This window comes from Monodelphis domestica, chromosome 1 (genome assembly GCF_027887165.1).
Source record: "Monodelphis domestica isolate mMonDom1 chromosome 1, mMonDom1.pri, whole genome shotgun sequence".
Lineage (NCBI taxonomy): Eukaryota > Metazoa > Chordata > Mammalia > Didelphimorphia > Didelphidae > Monodelphis > Monodelphis domestica.
In genome coordinates, this window is record NC_077227.1 from 721,863,707 (window position 1) to 721,873,907 (window position 10,201).

Consider the following 10,201-nt stretch of genomic DNA (forward strand, 5'->3'; position numbering starts at 1 on the left):
ATATGACCTTCCACATACTCTGATTCCATGACACAGCACAATTAAGTCCCAGTTCTTCGCACTTAACTTTGCATCATTTCTAATATAGTTCCTGCCATGTTTTTTTTTCTGAACCCCCCCTTGTCATTTCTTATAGCAAAATAGCATTCCATCACAATCATATGCCACAACTTGTTCAGCCATTCCCCAAATAATGTACATCTCAATTTTCAATTCTTTGTCACCGCAAAAAGGGCAGCTATAAAAATTTTTGTACATATAGGTTCTTTTTTTTCTTTGATCCTTGTGGAATATAGACCTAGTAGTAGTGTTGCTGGGTAAAAGATGTCCCCAGTAGGGCTATAAAATATACAAATTATTTTTCAAAATGGTTAAACCAGCTCACTACTCTACCAGCAGTTCATTAGTATATCTATTTTTTCCCTCACCCCCTCCAGCATTTGTCATTTCTGATAGGTGCAAGGTGATACTTCAGTCATTTTACTTTGTATTTCACTAATCAATAATGACAGAGCATATTTTCATATGACTAGATGTAGCTTTGATTTTTTTCCTTCAGAAAACTGCCTTTTTATATCCTTTGATCATTTATCAATTGGGGAATGGATCTTATTTTTAAAAATTTAACTCAATTCTATACTCAGTATATATTTAAAAAATGAGGCCTTTATCAGAGAAATTTGGTATAATTCTTTTTTATGTTATGGTGTCTTTTTATGGTATGGTATCTTTTAGCACAATGTAGTTTTCCTATCTCTTAATTAGGTTTACAAGATTTTGGTGGTTCCAAGATGGTGCAATCCTGGGAAAAATATGGTCATTGTTCTCCTGGTATGCACTCTGGTCTTTTTACCTGGGAAAGTTTCCTGGTCTTCTGTAGCTGCAAATGTTAGCACTCCCTTTGTCTTGGAACTGTGACCAGGGTCATTGCTCCTTATCACTGATTACCAATACTCCTCTCTGCCCTGGAACTGTGACCCCAAAATGTGTCTGGGAAATTGAGGTAACAATCAGTGCCAGTTGTAACTGATGCCAGCAAAGATTGTTTCTCTAAATTTTTTTCTTGTTTTGAAAATTTTGGGAAACCATTTTATCAGAAATACTCTTAGAAAAGTAGCCTTTCTTTAAATATGGATACTGTAAGACTATAAATTGAATCATTAAAGAATATAGTAAAAATGTTTGAAAACTATTAGATATTTTATTTGGGTATATTTTGCTTTAAAGTGGAAAGTAATAATAACTTACTGTTTGGAGAAAAGTAGTACAGACCCCTTAAGTTACGTTTGGGATTCCTTGAGACTTGAGTGAGATCATAAGATCTGGCCTCATTTACAAAATTCTAAAATACATTTGTGTGTCAATTTAGTAACAATAGACCTTAAGTTCAAATATTTCAATCTTGCCTGAGAGGTGAATAGGCAATACAGATTGGAGACTTAGCACAGCCAGCAACTTTCTAGGGAGTTTGAATTCTTCATTTATAAATGAGGTATCCTTATATTGTTCACTGTTAACCGTTGTCATGAAAATAATCTAGCCCTAAATTGATATTAATGAAAAATTTGCTATTTGAAATAAAATCTTGTGGGACTATAATTGATATTATTCTAAATCTTGATTTCAGGTATGGTTGTCTGAAATGTCAGTAAGTCAGTATTCCACCAACGGGGTCTTGTGCTACCCAAAGAGAGTGCTATTGGAGAACTGTTCCAGGTAGATGTCTATCCCTTGGAAAAGTTAAGGGGATAAGTTGGTATAATCTAAGGTAGGAGGATCCCCTTAACTCAGTATCCCCATCATTTTATTTTCCCTTCTAAACAGGACATTTTCCTACCTGGTTAATTTTAAGCCTTGCTATGAAACCTTGTGAGTAGCATAGAACTTGCTATATAATTGGCTGTTAATTATGACTCTTGCCTGGAATCAAACAGAGTTATGATAGTTTTCCCATTATGGTTTATGTCAAGTCAGTCTAACTGCTCTTGAGAGGACAGTCAATATCATCAAACAATGTCCCTCAAATTTTCTATCATCAGGGCAAGTAAACAGTGGAAGTTTCTACTGTTGTAGTGCTAACTCTATTAACTAATATATTAATACTAAAACATCTCTGACTTACTATAATAGGACACAAGTATGAAAGATCATATTGTTTTAATCCTGGATTTGTGGTCAATTCCATATCCTAAGCAACAAAGTAAATTGACTTCTTGGACTTGCCATACACTTGCTAATGGTTATATATTCACATATAAGATTAGGTCTTTGAAGTATCTCATTCTTTCAAGGTGATATGGGTTATGTCCTCAAAAGTGGATAAGTCAAAGATGTAGTTGTTTCCTAATTAAATTAAATTCTAATTAAATAAATTAAATAGTAAACTTTGAGGAAGTAGGATCAGACTTTTTCTCTAAGAACAAAGATTTGTGTGTGTGTGTGTGTGTGTGTGTGTGTGTGTGTGTGTGTGTGTCTTCCAAAATGTTTCTATGGGATATATAGACCATGAGTATGTTTTAGTAATAAATCCTCCATATTATTTTACATATAAAATTGCATTGATTATTTTAAAGAAAGTGAAATTATTTTCCTATTTTGAAGTATCTATCTAATAATATTAAGAGGGAGGATTCATTTTCCAAGTCAAGCCCTCATGGATTTTTTTTTTTATATTTTGCCTTCAGCCTATTGATAACAGTATCCATATCAGATACAGAATTTAGGTAAAGATAAAAGCAGAAAGTGATATATAAAGTTTCAGTTGAATCATGGGTTTCTAATTTTTTATTAAACCTTTATTGCTAATAGGATCAGAACCAGAAGGCTTTAGCTATTTTTCACCACATGAACTAGTTTTTGGAAAACCAAATTTAGGAGGATGTACCAAATTGTATTGAGTTTTTTGTTGCTGGTAGATTTTAGCAGAATTACTTAGAAGGTTGTTCTATTAACTAGGAGGTTATACTAAATTGTATTGAGTCTTATTATTGGCAGATTTTAGCAGAATTACCTAGGAATCTCTGAAAGTGACTTGAAATCAGAGAAGGAGATCTACTAGGAATTCCCATACAGCTTTCCTGAGAATGTGACCTATTCCAGACCTAAGGGAAAACGTTTCCAGGGACAGACAACTGTTTTGGACGTCTGAGTCTCAAGATGAAATGTGCTGATTAGATGGACACTTGTGATAGGCTACCAGATTACAAGAAGACTTGATGTCATTTAATATTGATGATCATTATAGTTTTGCTTCAGCTTTTTATTTCATGGTGTTTATGTTTACTTAGTTTTCTTTGGTGATCTTGGTGACATATAAATCTTCCCTCTCAAATCAATCCATGATAAACCCTCTCAGTAGTTTGATATGTAGCCTGACTTAGTTTACCTACAGTCTATTTAACCAAGTTTTTCTCCTTGAGGATATATGAGATTATGATTCTGCTTGTACTCCTTGTGCCTCTTGTTCTACCCCTTTGATGCCCCATAATATAGACAATCATTCCATCCATAAATCCCTAAGAGATAATAGTATTTAAATAAAGTGAGCTTGAGAGGAAGCTATATAGCACAGTGAATAGAGCACTGTGCCTAGAGTCAGGAAGACCTAAGATCAAATACAGCCTTACATTCTAGTTGTAAGACCCTGGAGAAATCATTTAACCCTATTTACCTCAGCTTCTTCACCTGTAAAATAAGCTGGAGAGTTTTGCCAAGAAAACTGTGAGGTCACAAAAAAACAGATACAATTGAAACAACTTAACAAAAAGTGATTTGGGGGAAAGGGAAGAATCCTAGGATCAAAGGATGGAATTGTTACATTAAAGAATGATTTAAGAAACCCCATTTTGCTTTTTATCCACAATTTTGGAAAAGTTTCAAATCCATGTTAAGCTACCTGATTTTTAAGATTTCACAAAATTACTCCCCCTCCCAACTGTCACCCAACTTAAGAAATGTCACAAAACTACCCCTTTCCTTATCACTTCAGTGTTCTCTGATGCCCTCCAAGTGTCTCAATCCCTATAATCCTGTATTCCCTTCCCTCTGAATTTTATATTAATTGTGTATAAATGACTGGTCATTGTCTTTGGCTACCAAGAGCCTTGGACCCAATTTGTTTCTGTAATTTGTTTCATGCCTTATGAAACAAATCGTTTGTATGGATGACACTCATCTTTAAAAATGTCATTGTAACAAAGTATGCCATTTAAAAGTACAATCTGATCTTCTTTGCCTTAAGGAATACTATATTCTGGCACTTCCTTTGGTTTCTCATTAATAAGTTGTCATTGGCTATTCAAATACATTTTTCTTGACAATTCAAGGGATTTCACTTGGTTTGAGCATTGTTCCTTGTTTGGTATTGAAATTCTGATATTTGACCACTGCATTTCTTAAAAATTTAAATGTGGAAGTACTTTCTGATGATCTAAAGTTTATCTTCTTTCCAATACTTATAGGCAACTTTTTAACATTATTTCTTCAACTGTTATGCAGTCTTTTTAACTGGTGGTTTCTGAAAGGCCTCATATTCTTAAATGATCTTTTCATATCCTACCCCTAGAGTCAGAGAAAATCTGTGTTATATATTATTCATATTTCCTTCCACTATTATTGTCTTTGGATTCTATCTTATCAAATTTCTTCCACTTACAGTAGTTTTTATTTCCAAATCTGTTGTTTTTTTCCAGAATTTTGGAGAATTGCTCTATAATATTCAATATTACCTGTTCTGATTTATCTTTTTTTATTTCTCCTTCAAAAACTCTGATGTTTGTTCTAACCTCCATTCTTATGTGTTACTTAGTTCTTTGGTGAACCATTTTACAGCCTTTTGTATTTGTTTTCCATTATTTTTAGACAATCTACAGAATTTAATGCCTTGCTTTTTCTTATCCATTGGCAGTTCTTCACTGCAAAAATGATTATATATTCTGTGGTGTCCTTTTCCACATTGTTTATTTACTTACCCGTTTCTATTTATGGGCCTCAATACACTGGATTTTGTAAAAGTTGTCTCATTAAGGTCTGGACTTGTACCCTTTCTTTATCAATCTTCTTGTTTCTCATTCCTTTTTATGAATTCCAAAGACATTTGTAACAGATTTCCCTGTTTGTTTTGACCTTTCTCATCTACTGCTTCTTTTCTCCTGCGTCCAACCAATGCTTGTTTTGGGTTCCCCAAATTTGGATGTTTGTGCTTACATCTCAATTTACCTTACTCTGAATGTTTATGCTTACTGCTATATATCTCAATGGACCTAGCCTAGAAACTTCTTTCTAAAATAGCTTTTCTCAGAACCCCCATGTAATGTAATCTTTAGAGATAAGACAGAATTTGTTCCAGTTTTTCCCTACAAAATGACCAAATAATTGTCTTTCGAAAACTGTTTCATATTTTAGAGTTCATTCTTGTGACATTACTGAGACGATCACTCTAGGAACAGGGTGGGCTAAGTCCAGCTAGAGGAAGTAAGTAGCTCCATCTTGCAATCTTCTGATGTTATATTAAATTCTACTATATGAAAAGGTGTACAGAGCCATTATATCCCTGCTGTCTGACAGAGTCGCAGTTTGGGAAAAATGAAGACTGCAGAGCAGCCTTCAGAAAAGATGAGGCACCCACTGAACCCCCTCTGTGTGACTTCTTCCTCTAACTTCCCTTACTAATGGAATTGTTATGATTATTATTCTCTTCCCAATACAGGAGAAATAATATAAGAGCAAATACTTATAGGTTTAACATACATATGTCCCACTTTAATACCCCATAGAGTATTATCCTAAAAAGATTACATTCACAGAATTAAAACCTAAAGATCATCACCCATTGCCCCTCCCTTTTCCCTCTTAGCAGAGGTACAATCAGAGGTCCCATATCCACTGTTAGCCAAACACACAAGCACCACAACCAATCACTCCTCGGAAACACAAGTTACCTACATACTTCTCTGGTTCGATCCAACCTCAGGCTGTTTACTAATAGATTCCAGTTCATATTTGTGAAATTTAAAATTACCCCATAATTTCCAGACTGACTTGGGTATTTTATTTGGCAACCAATTAGATCTAGATTTTTAAGACACAACCCTAAAATCATCTTTACATATTTCATTGACTCTCCTGGTAAAGATAACACAAGACATATATGGTTGTTTCATATGTTATCTCCTGTTTCTTCTTTAAATACATTCTCTGTTCAAATGACTCCTGTACATCCCCCTGAGAATACTCCTGAGTGCAAACATATCTCAGACAAACCTTGGTATCAAATTGATGAAAGATATGGATTCCCCCCAAAGAGAATGTAGATTCCCCCACAGGGTGTCCAATATCCTATTATTAGTGATTCATTTTACATCTATGACTGGTCCATTTTTAGTCCAGATTTTGATTTTAGAGGAATTCAAGATTTTGTGGCTGGTTTCTCCAATCTTAATTGGACAAAAATTAATCAAGTTTTTCCGACTGAGTAACCAATTGCTCACTGGTATGGTCCCAAGTGGCTCTCACCCCTTTTGGTCTTTTTTGAAAACTCTTCCTCTCTTATTACTCACTACTCTTTACAGAGACTAATTGCTTCCCTCCAAAGCATCCCCTTTCATCCAGAGGAAGAAAGACTAGGTGGAAAGAAAAGTGGCTACCCCCCTCCATCCTCATAGCATGAGTTTTGAGGAGCAGTAGAGAATGCCCAAAAGGATGGGGACTTCTCCTTCTGCCTCCCCATAATCCATGCAGGGGAGGAATCAGATGACAAGGAGCCCAGATGTGAGCCTCTCCCTTATAAAATGCTCAAAGAAATTAAAAAATAATGTGCCTCATAGGGTCCCACTTCCCCATTCACCTTAACATTGGTAGAAACTCTATCCAGAAAGTGGATGACTCCTGGGGATTGGACTCAGGTAGCGAAAACCTGTCTATCAGGAGGGAATTATCTCTCCTGGAAAGCTGAATTTGATGAGATAGCAAAGAAAGAAGCAGCCAGCAATAAGAAAAAGGGAACCAGGATCCCAAAAGAGATGGAGGAAGACTAGATTAACTATGCTGACCAGATCAAATTACCTAAGAAAGCCCTGTATCAGGTTACCACTTGTGCTTTGGAAGCCTAGAGAAAAATCCCAGTCTCTTAAGGAGGAAAAAATATGCAGACTTTATGGACAGATTAATTCAGCAGGTAAAAAGAACAATTTTACAAGATGATGCCTCAGACTTAGTGATCCACCAATTAGCTTATGAAAATGGCAATACCACCTGCCAAGGCATGCTTCAAAGTGTAAAGAGGATAGGAAACATTAGTGATTTTGTAAAAGCTTCTGAGGATTTTACCCTGTCTTATGTCCAGGGTGTGGCTATAGCCACTGCCCTGCAGGGCAAAACATACACTGAAATGATCAAAAACCCCAAATCAGGAAAGGAATGCTTTAAATGTGGAAAAATTGGGCACTTTAGCAAAGAATGTCCAGAAGGTGGTGCCAAAGCCTCACAATTGGTGACCGGCCTCCCTAGAAGTCAATGTACAAGGTGTTTTATAGGATTCCACTGTAAATCAAAATTTCATCATGATGGTCACCCCCTTCCTAGAAGGACCCCCCAAAACAAGCCACAGGGAAACTGGAGGAGGGGCCTACCTCTGGCCCCTCAAAACAGAGAGGCAGCTGTAGGATTCAGTCAGAAAAATCCATTTTCTCCCCAACAATCAGCTCCTTATACCAAGAAAGCCCAAGGAGTGCAAGACTGGATCTCTGTGTCAACAGTAATCTTGTATTAACCCCTGGTTCTCCTCTTGTGCATATTCCTATGGGAGTGAGAGACCCCTTACCCAAAGGGACAATGGGACTTATTATGGGCAGGAGTTCTCTCTCACTTCAGGGAATACTAGTGATCCCAGGAATTAGATTCAGACCTTGTAGGTAAGATACAAGTGATGATACAGCCTCCACCCAGAGCTGTAAACTTAGTAAAAGGACAAGGAATTGCCCAACTAATCATTCTTCCCTACATGCATACTTCTAACCCTGTCCTTAAAACATCCTGAGGACAGGGAGAATTTGGATCCTCTAACTGGGCATTTTGGGTTCAGGAAATAAAGAATTCACGACCTATGAAAACTATTAAAGTTAATGGCAAAAATATTGAAGGGCTACTAGACACATGGGAAGACATTAGCTGCATAGCAGAGAAAGATTGGCCCTGGGCCTGGCCCACCAAGGATACCCCCTCCAACCTTGTAGGTATTGGACAAGCCATTAATGTTGCTCAAAGCTCTCAGATTTTGACCTGGTCTGTTGGAAAACTGTCAAGGCAGTGTGAATCTTAAAACTGCTCAGATTCTACTTCAGAACATTTGATTAAGCTATTTCCCATTTTTAACAATGGAGGTACTTGGTCAGGAATGTATTGAGAACTTTTAAAATTACTCCACCCTACTCAGACAGTGCCTTAGGAGAAGATAAAGTTGCAAACTCCTGACTGAACAATGAAAAGTCCCTAATTCATACTTATAGTGAAGCTAAAACCTTAAGCTAGGTCTATTTTTAGATCTAATACAAAAAGGTGCTAAGTACCTATAAAGGTTAAATTAATCACTAAAAGGTCAAGCAACTTACAAAAGGCAAGCTTAACAAGAGATGTTAAATACTCAGAAGATATAATCTATACAGAGAAGGTGAGAACTAAAGAGTGGTGAGAACTAAGAATGGGTAGTCCTGGGGAAAAGTGTCTACTATTATTGGTAGATGTGAAATTTAGGGGAGGTGACATAAGAGAAAATTCTCTTTAAAAGGATTGAATTCAGTTGGGAGTCTGAACTCAGTTCAGGGGTTCAGGAGCTCAGTGGAGGACTGGAGCTTGCTTGAGATGATCTTGTGGTGAGTGATAAAGACTGACTCACTCTCCCTTAGGCTCAGGCCTAGGTCTTTTCTACTATTCTCTCTCTCTAACTCTCTCTCTCTCTCTCTCTCTCTCTATATATATATATATATATATATATATGTATATATGTATGTATGTATGTATGTATGTATATATCCTTCCCTTAATTCCTTCATTTGTATTAATTAAAATCTCCACCAAACCCAGCTGACTTGGGTATTTTCATAGTTGGAAATTTTCCCATGGCAACCACTTAATTTTAGATTTTAAATCAAGACACTAAAAATTATCTTTACAGTTTGGCCAAAACCTTTACAGTTTTGGCAATTCACAGTCTTGGCAAACCACATTTTCACGGTTACAGCAGTTCTGCCCATATGTGGTTCCTTCTCTCCTTTTAACTAAATTCTGGCACCCCTGAACAGCATCTGGACTAAGGAATTTCTGACTAGGTAAGCCTCATACCCTGAAACATAAAAAGGCCCCAGGAACAAGAGAGCACTCTCCAAATTCGGGAGTGGTTCGGGCTCCTGTCTGGGGGTGCTGCAAACCCACTGTGAGGAGTCACAGTTTAGGAGGGACACAGAATTCAGAACTTTTTTTGAGAAGCTGAAAAAGGATCATGGGCCATAGTGAATCAAAAGAAAGAAAGCTGTTTACTAGAATAATCAAGCACACCCTTTTAAAAAGGAGCATGAAAGTAGGCAAAGCACAGCTAAGTTCTTGGACTTCATTCAAATTTGTAGTCTGTGATTCCCAGGGAAGAGACATTTGATTTACAAACTTAGGAAAGAATTGGACTTAATTTAAAAGCCTATTACACTGACAAAGGACCAGAGCAGGTTCCCACTGAGACTTTTTTTCTTATGGTCTCTCTGCAGAGGTGCTTTGGACCCCACCCATGAGGCTATTCAGCCTGTCTGCCAAGGAGAAAACACCATTACTGTATGGGTTGAAATCCAAGACCAGAGTTTTTAAAATTTCAGTGCCAAGTCAAGACCCAGAAGGAGAGGGGGGAGGAGGAGAAGATAGTGAGGGGAAGCTTGTCCTGGGAGATGAGGGATTGTTAGAAGATCAGGCAGCCAGATACCATAACCCTGATTGGGATGTTCCCATTCAGATTAGACCACCCCTGAAAGTGGGGGTACGATGGCTCTCCACAAAAGGGTTTCTTTTCCTGCCTTTTTTAAGTAACTTAAATTATTTAGAATACTCCTGATATAATGGAGTAAATAATTTTGCTGAAATACAACCTATTATTTTTTCTGGAACTCTCTTGCTTTTTCTGAACTACTTATACAATATTTCAAAGGAGCCTTGACCAATTTAG